Genomic DNA, 15,816 nt, shown 5'->3' with positions numbered 1-15,816 from the left:
TTCCCTGTGAAGGAGGACAGTGACCCACTAGCTGGCCATGCAATTCTGTTAGGGGATGGCAACCAACACTAAAAGAATATGACTCATCCTGGGCACAGGGGCCACACCTATAATCCCTGCCACTCTGGAGGCTGAGATGGGAGGATCCCAAGGCTCTCCTGGCCCTCGGTGGGTGTGAGGAGGATTCAGGGACCCCAAGCCCTTGGAAATCAGGATCAGAGCTTCCTCCATTACCTGTCAGGCGCAAAGCGGCAGGGGACGCCTCCCAGGGGGAAGGAGCGGTGATCTGGGAGGGTGACAGGTCCTCTGGGGGTATCACGTGGTGGGGAATTCCCGGCCACATCCCTACGTACCCAGCAGTGGCTAGGAGGCTGGCTGAGAGGAGGCGCCTCGCGGCACGTGACCTATGGATGAAAAGAGCGCGGGACCGCGGCTAGGCGCTTTGCGCTGTAGGTGCCAGCGGGTAGGTGACGGGATCTCGCTTGGCAGGATTCAGACATGGGGGGCTGCGGGTCTTGTGGGTGCCAAGGGTCCCTCTGGCAAGGATACACTCCTTGGATACCGGATTCCATTGCGTAGGGTGCGGGGATGCGGAATATAGGTCTCCTGGGCGCCAGAGACCTCTAGAGAAGGTGATGCGGGATGCAGGTGCGGGTTATGAGTCTCGCTGGGCTGGGTGCTGTCCAGTGGGTAGTTAAGGTCCCACGGGTCGGGGTGCAAGGCCGGGTGGTGAGGAGGCCCTGGGGCAGTGTTGCGTCCTTAAGCGCAGGCCGCCTCTTCCTGCTGGTTCAAAGTTTCGGTTTCGAAGGGATGCGGTTCAGCGCTGTCTCCACCCCAGCTCTCCGGCTGCAGGCCTTTCCTGGGTATGGTGCGACATCCCTGGAGGACAGTCCACCTACCTGTGTCCCGCTCCAGCCCGGGGGTCGCGCAGGAGCCCCCAGACAGCACAGCTGGGGTGAAAAGGCTGCAGCTAGAGCGCTTAGCGCAGCGGGACGGGGGATCTGAGACCTGAGGCTCCGCCTCTGTAACCGCTGTAGTAACTTTTAGGAGAAAGGCTCGCTTTCCAAGCAGCTTTGCAGGCTGCCTAGGGGTCTTCTGTGTTAGGCCAAGGTTCTTCCATAGCTGAAGGTCCACCTGAGTTCCCTGCCCACCTCCCCCAAGTTCTCAGTGATTGTCTGGAAAGCTGGCCTGGCCTCAGTCTGAGCTGCAGTCTTAGCCTCCCTGGGTGATGGCCCAGACAGAAGGGGGCTTCTGGATGGAAGGGGATCCAGGGCAGAGTGGGACTTGGGATTGGGCAATGACCATGAGCAGCCACAGGAGTCAGACTGCTGCTGGATTTCCATTGGCCAGGGGAACTTTCTGGCTACAGCAATCTCACTTTCTCACAAAATGAAACTTAAATGGGACTGTGGTCACATGACAGGAGGCACAGTTTATAGCTGCTGCCTTGGGAACTCTTGCTTCTCTTTCAGACCTCCAGGGCTACAGGATCCCCCAGCCAGAGACAGCACATCTCCTGCCAGGAGGCCTCCAAGTTCTGTAGCCAGTGTGAAGAGAGGCTGCCTCCTACAGCCCCAGGACCAGGCAAATCCCAAGAGGCACTGGGGTAAGTGGAGAGTGTGGGCATCTGTGCCTTCCAGGCAGATGGGAGCAGGGCCAGCTTGCAGCCTCAGGGAGGCCTGGCCCCTCCCCCCACAGAACTCTTCCCAGGGGGCACTTTCCTCAAGTAGTTTTGTGAGTTCTTTACTGGAGTCATCATCTGTCCTGCTTAAAGTTTCCCATCTCTTTTCTTTGAGGGAACTGGAGTTTAGTCCCCTTTGGGGATGAAAAGCCTCTGGCTGAGCTGAAGGGCCCTGGATATTCCAGAAGATATCTTGGGAGGTTTCTGAGGCTGCTGGAGGGGGAGGGCTCTGTGGGTTTGCAATACCCTGGGAGGGTCCCCACAGCCTGCCCAGGCTGTCGGTGGAGGGACAGGAGGGCACCAGCTGTCAGATGGGTCTTCCTTGCTGAAGACAGGGATAGAGAAACTACCTCCCCTGCTCTTGTCCCACTGCCCCAGAGCCTAAGTGGCACAGCACTCCCAGAGGGCAGCACAGCACTCCCAGAGGGCAGCACTGCACTCCCAGAGGACAGCACTGCTCTCCCCCAGCCCCAAGGACACCCAGAGCACCCTTTGAATCTGCAACCTGTGCATAGCAGGGAGGGCCTGGGAGAGGACCACACATGTGCTCTGGAGATGTGCCACACACACCTGTGCTTGAGTGGGAACAAAGTCCTTATTTCAACTTGCTGCTTGCCCACAGCTGACCCTTAGTCCGTTGAGCAGGTGTCATGGGTGTGAGTGGGTATGAGTGGGTTCTCCCCCTGCTCTGCCTGGGCACGCTCTCATTTTCAGGTGCTTTCTTTGGGCCACAGGAGGTGTGAGGTGGTAGCTGCTTTCTTTGGTTGATTTTTGCTTCCTTGGTGTTTTGTCTCTGGCTCTTTGGGGAGGGGCTTTGAATTACTGTGAGATTTGGAGTCCATCTTTTCTTCTGGAACCTAGCTGGGCCTTGCACCTTGGGCCTAGGGCAGATGCACCTGGTGATCCTGAGTGGCTGTAGATTCCTTGCCTTGTGAAGATAGAGCTGTGGAATGGTGAAGCCTGCCAGGGTTCCCCACCCCTGGGTATCAGGAAGAACATCCGCCAGCTGGGGCCTTGGGTGGGGGAGGGTTTGCAGTCCCAGAGATTTTTAAAAAGCCAAGCTGCTAACTGTGATGTTCCCAGCATGGTGCTAAACATGACATTATTATAAATCCCTGTCCTACAGATGCTGAGAGTGAAGCACAGAGAGTTTAAGTAACTTGTCACAGCCACACAGCTAGTAACAGGAAGAGATAGGACTTGAACCCTCTGGAGCCCACATGCAGGTTGAACTGTGTTTGAGGTCTTGCTGGTCCTGGATTGAGGGAGAAAAGGGGTGCTGGTCTGAGTGATAAACAGTGCCAGCCTGTCTTCATAGGCTTGCTGTGGGGTTGGCATTAAAATCAATGATGCGACAAGACAGGGGGTTCCCTGACCATGGCCAGAAAAGGGCCAAAGGGGCAGGCACAGCACCCTGAGGGGCTTCATTTAGTCCCCATCCCTTTGGGAAGAGGCAATCCACCTTCATCCTGCTGCAGAGCCTCCCTGAAAGGCCACTGCCCTCTGCCCCTTTTTATTTTTGGCAAGGGCCTGGGATGGGCCCAGAACCACTTGCCAGCAGAACCAGAACAAAGAGGGATCTTCCTGAGAACAGGGACATGGGGCCTTTTTATCAAATGCCCCTGATTCTTCTCATACTGGAATCCTACTGTGGCAGGAATCAGAGAAGAAGCAGCAAAGGGCAAATCTCTAGCCATGTCCCTGAGCCTTCAAAGGGGAGAAGTTATATTCCTAGGGGTAGTTATTTACATTCCAAAAGGCAAAAGATAGGGGTCTATTCTATTAATCAGGTTTCCTGGAGATAACTGACTAGAAAGGGCAGGAACCCTCCCTTTTCTAGGCACTACTTCTCATGGCAGTGTTTTTATAGTTTATTTTATATCCAGGCCTGGGTTTGTCATCCATTACACTACCAGGGGCTGCCTTCCAGGGGGTGCCCATCCCTGCAGGTAGGGAGAGAGGGCGGAGTGGCCTGGCACCTCCCCTAAGCCAGAGCCTGGCAGGGGTGCCAGCCCTGGCTTCATCACACCTGGGATTAACTGTTTACAGGAATTGAAGCTGAAACAGGAACTGGGGACTTGGCTCTGCAGCAGAGGGAGGCCACTCCTCTCAGTCACTCGGAGGTTCTCCAGGTGATTTCACCTGCTGGTAGGAATCCCAGGCCCCGGTGTGTTCTGCCAGGTACCCAGGCCTAGAGGTCCCTTGGATGAAGGCATGGGGGGAAACCTGGGGTCTCTGCACAGGCAGGGGGTGGGGGTGGGGTGAGGGCTTTGAGAGGTGTGGGCCACCCTTTCCTGCCCAGGTACCCAGGGACCCAGTTGGAACTCCTTCCCCAATGCTGGGAGGTTCCTGGAGGAGGCGTGACGGTCCAGGCAGCGTGTTTCTTTTTTATTCTGTGTTTTCCTGGAGGATGTATGTTTCTATGATGGAGGAAGTAAGTTCAGAGTCACCAGAACATCAAGGCTCCTGGGAGGTGGGGAGTGTGCTGCTTAGAGCCAGGATGGTGAACACCACTTGGGAGGGAAGCAGCCTTAACTCTGAGGCCCAGGGTGGGTGCGGTTCAGTCCAGTCCCTGGCATGAGTGGGTAAGACCCCATCTAACAAGAATGAAGTCCAAATAGCAAGGTCCCTTCTGCTTGAGGCCTCCCAGGGGACTCCACTGGAGGCCCAGCCTGGGAGGGAGTGGATGTTCACCAGGTGAGGAAGAGGCCTGGGCTGTGGCATCTGGTGTCTCAGTTTTGCGCCCCTCTGCCCCCAGCACCTGCCACACAATGGGCTGGCAAAGCCTGCTGTGCTATGCTCTGGTGTGTTTGCTTTTGAGTTGTCACAGAATTATCATAACATACATTTGGCATTTGATCTCTTGAAGTGGAGCATTTCAGGGGCCTTTGGAGCTTGCCTAGTGTCAGTGAGCTGGTGTGAGCTTTTACACACTTTCTAGTCTTGGGGATTGAACCAGGGGTGTTTAACCATTGAGCCACATCCCCAGCCCTTTTTATTTTTTTATTTTGAGATGGGTCCTCATTGCTGAGGCTGGCTTTGAACCTGTGATCCTCCTGCTTCAGCCTCCTATGTTACTAGGATTACAAGTTTTTGCCACTGTGTCCAGCTCTTCCTCATATTTCTAAGGAAATTGGTGTGCTGAACAGATGGAATGCTCTGACCTGGCAGGGTCTGAAGCTGTGGGCAGCCTGGCCTGGCTATGCCCAGCCACCTGCAGCTGCTGGGCTGCTTCCCTAGACAGATTCCTGCTCCTGGCCAGTCTGTCTAGAGAACATGTTCCTGCACCCCAGTATTGAATGCTTACCAGGGCAACCTCTGCTAGCCCCCAGCCTCTCTAGCTGCCTTGGCTGCAGTGTGCCTGAGGTTTCATCTCCTCTTCCACCCTCCCCTCCCCAGTGCTGGGGGTGCTTCATTTTGTTCATAGTCCAGTGGGGTGGGCAGAAGTGGCACCTGTGGATCCAATTATAATCTCCATTAACAGGGAAGCCAGATGTGTTTTGGAAATCAGATGGACACTTTTATTTGTTCTTGTTGGACTGCCTGTTGAGATTTACAGTCCCTGGGGATGTTTGTGTTGCAGAACACAGGAAGCCAGGACCTGGCTTGAAAGTTTGGGTATGCCTAGGGTCTTGCTCCTTTCTCTGGTCCTGGAAACCCAACCCTTTTGCACATTACAGCTATTTCCTCAGGCTGCAGGTGAAACTCATGTTGGTCAAGGTCCAACATCCAGCTCATCATCGTGGCCCCTCCAGGAGAGGGTGGGTGTATCCAACTCCAGTAGGAGCCCTGGAGCTCCTGACTCTGTCCCTGGGGCCAGAGAAAATGCCAGGTTCTGACTGGATGACGTTGCCCATCCAGCTGGTATAATGGGAGAGAGGCCCGTCAGAATCCTGGGTTTATTGTTAAGTGTTAGCTGTGAAAGGAAAGTGGTCTGGGAGTAGGGTATGTGGCAGAAAATTTTCCAACTTTTTGGTGATGTGTTGTGTGGGGAAGTTAGAAGTCTTGGTATAGGGTCTGAGTCCTGCATGTGGGTGGTGTTGAGTTTGAGTTCTCCACAGGGACTCGGCATAGGGTCTGAGTCCTGCAGGAGGACTTGGTATAGGGTCTGAGACCTGCACTTGGGCCTCCTTTAGTGTGTGTAACTGAGGGTCTTCTTCCTCCAGCACTCTGGGCCTAAGGTCTTCATAGAATGTGTAGGGAGGAGATGCAGTGGTAAAAGAGCTGGGAGAGGAAAGAGAGCAGGGGTTAGGGGAGGGAACACCTGGAGCCCAGCAGACCTGGGCCTTGGGCAGTCAGCTCAGAGAAGGTTCCAGGCACAGGCTTGAAATGGCACCATGTCATCAAGACCCAGGTTTGACAAGAGAGAGTCTTCGAAGGATTAAATTTGGGCTCAGGTATACAATCTTGAGTGGCTGTGTGTGCACTCGGTGGGTGACATAACTGGTCAGGTGAGGTTCTCCATAGACAAGAGGGTAGATGGATGGGGTAGTGCTAGGCTAAGGGAGGCAGGCCTCCACTGGGAGGTACCTGATCTGAGGCTTCCTGCCCCTGAGGAAGGGGGAGTTTTCTTGTAGGAAGGAAAGGGCAGATTCTGTTTTAGAGCTGCAGAGCTGGAGTATTGTGGACATTGGCCCTGCCCTGACTCTTTCTTTTCTTTTCCTCTCCATTTCTCCTGCACCACCCCTTTCTCTTTCTTCCTTGATAATAGTGATTGAACCCAGAGGTGTTCTATTACTGAGCCACATCCCTAGCCCTTTTTATTTTTATGTTGCGACAGGGCTTTACTAAGTTGCTGAGGTTGGCCTCATACTTGGAATCCTCCTGCCTCAGCCTCCCCAGTTGCTGGGTTACATGCACCTGCCACCCCAGGCTCTTTCTGTCTGATTCGCTCTTTGCAGCTGGGGCTGAATCCTTGGCCACATCCTGCCTGGCTGGTAGCAGAAACCACACCAGGGCCTTGGGGGAGGATAGGGCTGATCTTGCAGGGGTTGTCCCAGTGTGGCCTTCTGGTGCTCCCTGCCTTTTCCATGATTTGACCTGTCCTTCACCTGCCTGTGTAGATTCTGAGAACAATAACTCCTTGGTGGCCTAATCCCTGAAGGAAGAGATGGAATGCAGGGAAGTGCTGAAGGAAGATGGGGACCTGTGCTTGTCCCCAGGCTCCAGTGATTGGCAGGAAAATGCAGCTGAGCCCAGTTCCGATGAAGGGTCCTGGACCATCCAAAGAGTGAGTGAGCCATGCTGCCTCCACCCATCCCTGCCCCTGCTCTGTTTCCCTGGTGGCTAAGCTGGGCTGTCTGAGCCACCCTCACTGCCTCCATGTGTCCCCTGCTGCCCGACTTTTTCCCTGCAAACTTACTGCACTGCAGTCCAGCTGGCCCTAGAAGTGCTACCACATGGGCAGTGGCCTGGCTGCCCCAGTGTCTGGTCCATCCCCACAGGAGTCTACGGGCTTCAGGCCCTGGGTCTCCACCTCCCTTTCCCAGCCCTGGACCAAATATGTGGGTATCTCAGGAGCTGTGGCTGGGCTATGTGTGGGTCCCACTACCCTCTGGGTCTACGTGTTGAGGTATGGGCTGGGTACACCTCTACTGTGTTGCAGGGCCTGTGTTTGGGTGCTCCCTGGTTGGCAGGTGCTCTTCCTCAGAGTGGGGTCCCATTGGCCTCTGGGAGTTGTCAGGCACTGGGGAATTATTGTTTGGTAAAGGAACCCACTGGAGCCCCAGGAAGCTTCTGAGAGGGATCTCCCTGCAGGTGTTCAGGAGCACTAGGTGTGCTCCATGACTCAGCTCCAGCTCACAGACACCCAGAGTGGGGCACCTGCTCCCAGGCTTCCTCCTGGGCATGGGGGGGATTGGGGCTTTCTGTTCCTGGGCTGGGTCTGGTTTGTGAGGTTCCTTGCAGAGGGTGCTCTGTGGTTCGGAGTGTGGCAGTGACACACTGGGATGCAATATATGTGATGCCTGCAGGGGAAGGTATATGTGTGTAGTGTCTGGTGTATGTAGTGTGTGTGAGGTGAGTGTTGATTTGTGCATGTGTGTCAGGGTGCAAGGTCTGTGTGTGAGGAAAGAGGTGTGTGTGTGTGGTGTATGGTTGTGTCCTTTCCCTGGAGTCACCTCTTCCTCAGCAGGGAAGGCCACCCAAACCTGGATCTTGAGGGATACTGAAGGCTTGGCTGAAACCTCCAGTGGGAGTCACCGCAGAGACACTTAGGGCATGGCAATTAAAAATGTTGCATTGCGCAGCTGGACAAGGTTCTTTTTAAACATTCATAGAGTAAGTGAAGAATCTTTGTGGAAGAAAAAAATGAGTAATAGCCAGAAACCATAGCTGTGCTCAGTGGTACATGCCTGTAATCTCAGTGACCAGGAGGCCCAGGCAGGAGGATCCAAAGTTCAAGGCCAGCCTCAGCTGCTTAGTAAGACCCTGTCACAAAAAAAAAAAAAAAAAGAAGATGAAAAAAAGATAACGATTGAGGACAAGAGCCCTGTGTCCAATCTCAACTTCATACCTTAAGAAACTAGGAAAAGGTGAGGAAACTAAACCCAAAGACAAAGAAGGAAGGAAATACTAAATATTAGAGCAGAGATTTTTTGAAAAGGAGAGAATAGAAGAGCAACAGAGAAAAAACAATGAATCAAAAGGTTGAGTCTTTCAAAAGACCAACAAGATCCATAAACTTTTAGATTAATTAAAAAAAAGGAGATAATATGTAAAGAACTCAGAAGGTCAAGGGTCCTGTATTTTATCTCTTATATGGAAGCTATAGAACAAAAAGGGAAAGGAAAGTGGGGGCAGACCTCATGACAATCAAAGGGAGACCAGTGGAAGAAAAGAAGGTGCAGGTGGGAGGTGGGGAGGGAGGGGAACTGCTGGGGAGGAATCCAGGCAAAATGGTATTGTTACATTGTGTATTGCATGCACCAATATGCAACAACAAACACCATCAATGTGTGCAATTGCAAAACACCAATGAGCAAAGATTCCAGACTGGGGTAGAGCCCTTGCCTAGCACATGGGTTCCATCCTCAACACCACATGAAAATAAATAAACAAACAAACAAATAAAGCATATATTTTTAAAAGGTGTGAAAGAAACTAAAGTAGAAATGAAGGTGAAGACATTACTGATGACTTTATAGAAATAAAACTCAATTTGAGGGAATATCATAGAGTTGGCATTTGGTCACCAAATGTTTAACAAAACTTACTTAATTGTGGCATCGAAAGCACTAGAAACAAAAGGAAAAAGTAGAAAAATTGGATTTCATCAAAATTTAAACTTTTTTCATTTAGAGGAGGAGAAGAAAAACTGAAAAGGCAGCCAATGGAATGGAGAGGTATTTGTAAATCATGTATCAGATAAGGGTTTAGTATCCATGATATATAAAGAACTCATGACTCAACAACAAAAAGACAGTCCAACTTAATTCTGGACAAAAGATTTGCCTGAAGCAGCCTGCCTTCCCCTCCCTTCTTTCTTTATACTGGGAATTGAATCCAGGGCCTCCTGCATGCTAGACCAACACTACCTCTGAACAGCATCCCAGTCCTTATTTTATTTGTAGATGGTCTCACTAAATCACCCAGGATGGCCTTGAACTTGAGATCCTCTTGCCTCAGCCTCTGGAGCAGCTGCAATAACAATTATGCACTGCCACAGCTGGGTTGCAAAAGCTTTTCTCCAAAGAAAATATACAAGAGGCCAAGAAGCCTGTGAAAGGCATCAGCACCCATTGGTGGTTAAGTGCAATGCAAAACCTCTTGACACACCACCTAAAACACACTAGGATAGCTGTGATAAAAAGTATCAAATCACAGGTGTTGGTGAGGAGGTGGAGAAGTTGGAGCTGTGGTGTCATGCTGTGGGGAATGTGAAGTCCTACAGCTACTCTGTAAAGCAGTGTGACAGCTTATCAGAAAGTTAAATTCAGAATGCCATATGACCCAGCAGTTGCACTAAGTATTCATCCAAGAGAAAAGAGAACGGGTGTTTGAACAAATGCCTGTCTGCACGTTCAGAGCAGCAGAGCCATGGCAGTCCAGTGGCACAGCAACCCAGGTTGTCCTCAGCGGGTGAACAGCAGGTAAACTACTTAGGCTGTATACACTCAGTGGAATATCAGTCAGCCATAATAAAGAAGGAAGTGTATGTATCCAAACTGTAACGAGGGTGGACCTCAGACACGCAGCGCTACAAGGAGGAACCCAAGGTGCAAGGCACAAACTGTGTGAGGCCTATTATAGGAAACATGCAGAACAAGCTCATTCAGAGAGATGAGTAGCTCAGAATTGGCAGAGGTTGGGGGCACTGTGAGATTGGTTGCTTTTGGGGTGATGAAGTGGGAGCGTAGTACAGTGTTTACTTTCAAATGTTTGGGGCAGGGGTGTGGCTCCGTGTGGAGCACTTGCCAGCATGTGTGAGTCCCTGGGTTCCAGCCCCAGCACTACAAAACAGCAGCAAAACCACTCCAAACTGTCTATTTTTGTATGATTTTCACACTGTGTGTGGTGTTGTCACAGGAGATTTATTTAAAACACATGCCTGAAGATGCAGAAGCTGCAACTGAAAGAAACTGGGAGCTAAGTGCACAGGTGAGCACGGTAAGTGTCTCTGGGCAGTGGCTTCCCAGTCCCATAGTGAGCCTGCATCATGCTTCACCTGAGCTGGTATTGCTGTTGAGAGAAGGTCTCCGAGCTAAGACCCGATGTTCCCAGGAGGTGGGCAGAGGCTGGGAGTGGCCTGGACCTCAGAAGCCAGGATGAAGTCACCAGCCACTTCCCAGCCCTCCCCAGCAGAACTGAGCATGTCCTACCACCTGCCCAAGAGAGTGCTATGGTCCACAGGGCCATGGGGAGGTGGCCAGCCTCATTCTGGCCCTTTCTTCAGTGGCCACTGGATGCTGGCTTGTGGGCTTCTGCTTGCTGGCTCTGCATCCTTCCAGAGGCTTAGAGATTTGTTCTTCCAGCAGCAAGGAAGCGACCTAGCAGGGGCCTGAGTGGGTCAGGTGGGAGGCTCCAAGTGGCCCTAGGCCCTCAGTGGCTTCCCTTCCTCAGCCTTTTGCTGGCATGATTTGACAGAGGCTTCCTGGTGGAGGCACACCTGACCTCCGGAGGCTCTGAATGCTGTGCTTGGCTGAGCGTTGGGTGCCTGGAATGACCTGCCCCCTCTGGTGCCTCTGCAGCTGTATTTGTTGGAAGCAGGGGCCCAGGTGTTCAGGTGGATGTTCCAGGGGACCAGGACCTGATTTGCCCACCTGCATCCCCCTTCCTATTGGCCTCAGCTGCCTTGGGCTCTGTGTTGTGTTTTCCCTGCTCCATGAGGTTTCCCTAATTGGGCCTGGCTGGGGCAGGGCTCCAGGGTATGTGGGTGACCCTGCGCTGTCTAAAGGGGTCATATCTCAATAGGTAGTGGCCTCTGGACCTTCTGTAGATGCCATAGAGGATGTACCTGGTGAGCAGGAAGCTGCCCAGCACCTTCCCGGCAAGAGGAGAATGAATGAGGCTGCTCTGTGCGAGGTCTTGGACACCTTCACTGCGGACGATGAGCAGGTAGTCTGTGTTTCTGGCTGCAGAGCCTCCCGCCAGCCCTGGAACAGCTGGACCCTGTGGCAGGTCATTTTGGGGGTGCCATCTTTCTGTTCTGTGCTGCATATCCTTCCTGCTCACCCTGACTCCCAGCTTCTATTTCTTGTGGAAGTCTCTCCCTTGACATCCACAGGCCACCCAGGGGTCTACTTACCAGCCAGGTGGCATCCAAGTTGGGCACAGGCCCATCAGCAGGCTGTGCTTGAGACACCAGTGGTATGGTGTGTACCCTACTGAGCTTGATGTCTGCTCCTTGGGGTTCCAATCCTGCCCTGTCATTTTCCAGAGCATTGGTTGGGCATGTTCCAGGTTCACTACAACACAAGAAGCTCACTTGTGTAATGAAGGTGCTATGCACATGAGGAAAGCAGAGCCTCTTCACCCCTGCAGGGGGGATGCGGTCACTCATGGAGGGCTATGGTTTGTCCTGAGTACCATGGTCACACATTGTTTCACACATGAGTTGGGCTGGGCCCTGGTGAGTTTGGAAGCCCGGTATGGACCTTCCTCCAGGGGCACCTGAGCTTCTGCAGTTCTGTCCATCAGGGATTTGGGCTGTGCTTGTATTGGAAATGAGTGGTCTGCTGCTGCCTAGGTATGGCCAAAAGGGTGCGGGTACACAGGGGGCTGTCACTGACCAACTTCCCTGGCATTGTCCTCCAGGAACTGGTTGGGGTCCTTCCAAGGGGCTTCCCTGGGCCACCTCTGCATTTCCTGCAGTCTCCACACCACTTTGTCATGGAGGGTATAGCCAGGCCCTCTTCAGGGCACCTGCAAGCCCCAACCAGGGTTCCTGCCCTCTTAAGGTCCTGCTGCTGAGTGCCTCCTGCTGACCACTCCCCTCCTAGAGGGCAGCTAGCAGCTGTTCTAAGGTTGAAGCAGGGTGTATACTCTGATGGACCTGGAGGGTCCTCTGTGCCACGTGGTGACCTGCAGGTATCTACAAGACCCCAGCATCCATTTCATCCTGGCAGTTAGGACATTAGTTACCTGGACTTAGTTTTCACTTCTGTAAGAAGAAAATAACCTACTCTGAGATTTGATTATTCAAACCATTAGAAATGTTTTGTTTCCAAATTACCAAAAATGCAACTCACATTGGTTATGTTGAATTTATTGCTCATATCACCGATGAATCCTGAGGCTGTAGGCAAGATCAATCTAGGCACCCAGCTGGTAGCCCTGAAGTGCAGGTGTGGCTCTGCCTGTCTGCACTGCCTCCTTACCCTCCTGGCCACTGTCTCTAGTGCTCTGGACCATCCCATTCCTTGGTCACATGGCATCCACAGCTCCCTGCCTCAGTGCTTCATCCAGGGAACAAAGGATGCTCCTTCAGAACAGAGGGAAATGACCCAGTTATCTCACTCCTTGCTCTATACCCAAAGGACTTAAAATCAGCATACTACAGTGACACAGCTACATCAATGTTCATAGCAGCTCAATTCACAATAGCTAAACTGTGGAATCAAACTTGATGCCCTTCAACATATGAATGGATAAAGAAACTGTGGTACTTATACACACTGGAATACTACTCAGCATTAAAAGAGAATAAAATTATGGCATTTTCAGGAAAATGGATGGAATTGGAGAATATCATGGAAAGGTGTGTCAGGTGGATGTCCCTGTGGCTCTGCCAGGAGGCCCTCCCACGCAAAGCTCTGGTAGCCAGGTTGCTGGAAGGATGTGTCAAGCAGCTTCCAGGGGCGAGACCTCACTGTCCTCATTGCAGCCTGCCCCTGGCTCCTCACAGCCCTTATCTGCTACAGGGATGAGCCAGCTGGCCCTGGGGGCTTGGAAGCATGTAGCACCCACCTGTCAGCCTCTTTCCCTTGGGCCTCCACAGGGAGCTTCACTGCCCCCCTCCTCTCGGCATTTATATCCCACTGCCCACTTGCATGAGGACTAGCCATCCCTGTCTGTGTTGCTGGCCTGACCCCATCCCTGATGCTGTACCCCCTTAGTGGCATTGAAGTCTCTCCATTTCTTATGTGGACCGCATCCTAGGCGTTAGCCCCTCTGCACTTCTGCCCATTCCATGCTCTATCACCTCAGCCTTGATGCTCCACCTGTCCTAAGGCAGAGGCCTACCGCAGGTGTTGGCTGAGCTGGCGGAGTGCCTTTCCCAAGCCCACCTGTCCTCACTCACCCTGGCTCCCAGCTCTCAGGTACCTGTGTCCCACCTGGAGGTGCCCTGGTTCAGTTGTTCTGCGCTCAGTGCTGCCTCCAGGTGCTGCTGCAGTCACTGCCTGTGTCCAGGCCTCACTCACCTCCAGAGCTGCTGCTTGCACTGGGTGAGGGCAGTGAGCAGCCTGAGCCTCATGGGGTCTTTGTGTGCTGGATTTTGGCTTTCATCCTGGGTGAGCAGGAGCCTTAGGAGGCAGGGCTCATGTTTCTACACAAAGACCTGTGAATCCTTGCCAAGCAGAGCAGGTTGGATTAGAGGTTCTGCATCTTTCAGACTCAGCCTCTTGCCACCTTCTCCAGAAAGCATATGAGTCAGAGTGGCCTCTGACCTCCCACCATGCCCTCCTGGCTTGATTTGTGCTTGGCATGTCTCATGATGTGTCTTAGCCTGCCTCAGGATGCTGTCAGCATCGTGGGACAGGACCCTGTTTTGCCCTCATGCCCTCATGGTCCTTGTGCCTCACAGAGGCCCATATCACTCAGTGGCTCAGTATGGAGGCAGCACCGCTTGGATTAAGCACTGACATTTCAGGGTCTCTGGGAAGGGCTTAGGGAATATGTCCCTCCCAGAGCCTACACTGCTTTGATGTGGTAGTTTTCAGCAATTTCTTGGAACCATCAGGATGCTGACAGACACCATTAAGGTCAGGAGACCCCAGACCTGTCCAGCAGTCTCAGAGGCTTCCTAGTGACCCTGAGGTGTCATGGAGAAGACCACCAGTGACTGCACTATCTCATGCTCATGACTGGGCCTGAGCGGGCAGCATAGGCCTCCAAGGAGCCTGTGGAAATGAGTACCCTGGGGCCCACCCAGACTGCTGAGTCACTGCACATGTTAACAATGTCTTGGGTGATTTGGTTGCCCTTGGAAGATGGAGAAGTTTCTGTCTTAAATCTTTTTTTCTTGTGCAAAGTCCTGGGTCCCTTCCTCAGCACCATAAATAGAAAAAAGTCTCTTAAGCCCTGTCTTTCTACTGCACGCACTGGGCGCTGACTCTCATGAGCCCAGTCAAGAGCATGAGTCAGGCTAGGAGTGCTCTGGGTACCTGGAGGGATTTCGTGGGCATCTGAGCAGTTCTGCAGGAAGGTCAGCTAGGATTCTTGTGGAAGCTGCATAGTGACTCAGAAGATGGCCACACATCCTAGGCACAGATGTACCCAAGTTCTTCCTTTTTCTTGATGGCTTAATGCAAGGAGTGAGGGTCTAGGGCAGGTGCAGGTTCACCCCCAGCTGTCTGGGGTGGCAGGGTGTCCCCACATATAGCCAGGACTCAGGATGTACGAACCACTTGCTTTCAGTGGCCCATTGACACCTCCTCTAGAGCATCATAGCCCTTGGGGCCAGGGTCCCAGTGGCCTGCTCCTCACAAGCTGTGTTACTGGTTTTCAAGGCAGGAACCTTGCCTGGGAGCTGCCTGAGCCTTCAAGAGCTCAGGAGCAGTCTTACTGCTCCTCCACACTCTGCAGTCTTCTCACCTTTATTCTGGTTTTCTTGATTGTGACACATACTACGAAGAGTGTCACGTGAACAGTACATGAATGTTGTAGTGTCCAAGAGCAATCTTGTAGTGACACCCCCAGCCCCTTTATGCAAGGCTCTGCCTGGCCTCTTGCTCCTTGGTTCCCCTACCCCCCACCCTTGGTTTCTTAATTCAGTTCCACCCATGATAAAGAAGTTGCAGAAATGACCAATGAGAAATTGGGACACAAAAATGGGAGGGAAACGTGGGGCAAGTTGTAGTAAACCTAAGAAGTAAAATTGGTATGTCTCTCCTGTTTAGAACAAAAGAAAGAAAAGGAGGAAGAATCAGGCCACTACTGCTTCCTCAGAACAGGGTTCCTTGTCCCCATCGCCTTCCATTCCCCAGAGTCCAAATTCACCTTCACATCCCTGGTCCCAGGACGCAGCCCTGGCCCAAAGCCAAGCCCCGCATGCTGGTCCATCTGGCCAGTGCAGGGGTGCAGCCACAGGAGATGTGGCTCAGAGCAGGCCAGCACCACAGGACCACACGGAAGAAATGGATCTCCACACTTCCACACCCTCTGGGGCCAGGAGCCTCTCTCAGGAGGTGTCTGGGCCACCCACATCTATCTGCAAAGCCCACCCTAAGCCTGAAGATGCTGCCCAAGGGCTCCCGCTGCCTGAGTCCAAAGGGGATTCTGAGCCTCAGAAAGAAGCACAGAGGGCCAGGCAGCACGTGGAGGTCCCAGCCTCTGGGGTGAGTATAGTGAGTGGCGGCCGGGGGCATGGGACTGGCCCTAGCACCTTTGGTATGCCATGTGGGTGAGACGTTACTTCCCTTTCTGGGAGGGCAGCTGTGGAGGCAAGAAGGGACTATTGACCCTACACTCGGCAT

General features: G+C 52.7%; 1 pseudogene; it reads left to right on the top strand.

The window, feature by feature from the left end:
* The first annotated feature begins 642 nt into the window (after positions 1-642).
* The window catches only part of LOC113178370 (E3 ubiquitin-protein ligase RNF213-like), a 105,846-nt pseudogene continuing 90,672 nt past the window's right edge, over positions 643-15,816 (top strand).

This window comes from Urocitellus parryii (assembly GCF_045843805.1).
Source record: "Urocitellus parryii isolate mUroPar1 chromosome 13 unlocalized genomic scaffold, mUroPar1.hap1 SUPER_13_unloc_2, whole genome shotgun sequence".
Classification (NCBI taxonomy): Eukaryota; Metazoa; Chordata; class Mammalia; order Rodentia; family Sciuridae; genus Urocitellus; species Urocitellus parryii.
The sequence above is the reverse complement of the archived record's forward strand: the minus strand, read 5'-3'. Positions and strand labels throughout refer to the sequence as shown.